The sequence below is a fragment of the Oncorhynchus keta genome, chromosome 14 (assembly GCF_023373465.1).
Source record: "Oncorhynchus keta strain PuntledgeMale-10-30-2019 chromosome 14, Oket_V2, whole genome shotgun sequence".
Taxonomy (NCBI): domain Eukaryota; kingdom Metazoa; phylum Chordata; class Actinopteri; order Salmoniformes; family Salmonidae; genus Oncorhynchus; species Oncorhynchus keta.
The window spans coordinates 15315691-15317434 of NC_068434.1; positions in this window are offsets into that span (position 1 = coordinate 15315691).

Genomic DNA, 1744 nt, shown 5'->3' on the forward strand with positions numbered 1-1744 from the left:
AGACCAGATGCTGCTGGAGGTGGTGTTGGAGGGCCAGTAGGAGGCACTCTTTCCTCTGGTCTAAAAAATATCCCAATGCCCCAGGGCTGTGATTGGGGACACTGCACCGTGTAGGGTGCCGTCTTTCAGATGGGACGTTAAACGGGTGTCCTGACTCTCTGAGGTCATTAAAGATCCCATGGCACTTATCGTAAGAGTAGGGGTGTTAACCCCGGTGTCCTGGCTAAATTCCCAATCTTGCCCTCAAAACCATCACACTCAGCTAATAATCCCCAGTTTACAATTGGCTCATTAATCCCCCTCCTCTCCCCTGTAACTATTCCCCAGGCCGTTGCTGCAAATGAGAATGTGCTCTCAGTCAATTTACCTGGTAAAATAACGGAAAAATAAAAAATCTACCTTTGAACCGTGTGAATTTTGGCTTCGGTGTTTTAGTTAATTCGACAGGGCTCCATGCTGATCCTTTTTACAAGGAGCCCATGTGCACCTAAGTAAAACAATGTAGGCACACACAAAGACATTTAGGAGCACAATTTTTAAAAAAATGAGGTAATAATGCTTGAATCCCCCAAAAATTATTGGCACATTGGCTCCAAAATTTAAATTCCGGGTCGCACATCAAAATATTTTGGCACATATGTGAGTAAAATGGTCACACTGTAGAGCTCTGATCTACCTCTGATAGCGTTCACAGCAATGGCCTCTCAATCCCCAAATATGTTGCCACTTGTTGAGACCTGTATTAACTGACCGCTGTATCAGGATCTACTATGGTATTGGACAAACAGGATTAATGTGTTTTGGAATAGGCTCATTAGCAATCATTGTCCATGCAAGTGGATGTTGATGGCGAATTGTTGACAGCACATCATTTAATATGTAGCTTTGTTCGTCCAGCTTGCACAGTCTAGAAATGTGGCACTTGAGCAGATAGAAAATAAAATGTTCTCCGTGTTGCTATACGACCCCCACAAGTGTCACAGAACTCATCTGTAGGTAACCAGTACCGGTAAAAAAATGATGGAAGGATATAAGTAAAGACCAAACCAGTGTTGTAGTACTGGAGACTGGTCTGAGTCTGAGTCTTGCTGTTTGGGGTTTTAGGCTGGGTTTCTGTACAGCACTTTGAGATATCAGCTGATGTACGAAGGACTATATAAATACATTTGATTTGATCTGGTCTCAGTGTTGTAGTACTAGAGACTGGTCTGAGTCTGGTCTCAGTGTTGTAGTACTGGACAGTGGTCTGAGTCTGGTCTCAGTGGTGTAGCACTGGAGACTGGTCTGAGTCTGGTCTCAGTGCTGTAGTACGGGAGACTGTTCTGACTCTGGTCTCAGTGGTAGCACTGGAGACTGGTCTGCACTGGAGACTTGTCTCAGTGTTGTAGTACTGACAGTGGTCTGAGTCTGGTCTCAGTGTTGTAGTACTGGACAGTGGTCTGAGTCTGGTCTCAGTGGTGTAGCACTGGAGACTGGTCTGAGTCTGGTCTCAGTGCTGTAGTACGGGAGACTGTTCTGACTCTGGTCTCAGTGCTGTAGTCCTGGAGACTTGTCTGAGTCTGGTCTCAGTGTTGTAGTACTGGACAGTGGTCTGAGTCTGGTCTCAGTGGTGTAGCACTGGAGACTGGTCTGAGTCTGGTCTCAGTGCTGTAGTACGGGAGACTGTACTGACTCTGGTCTCAGTGCTGTAGTCCTGGAGACTTGTCTGAGTCTGGTCTCAGTGTTGTAGTACTGGACAGTGGTC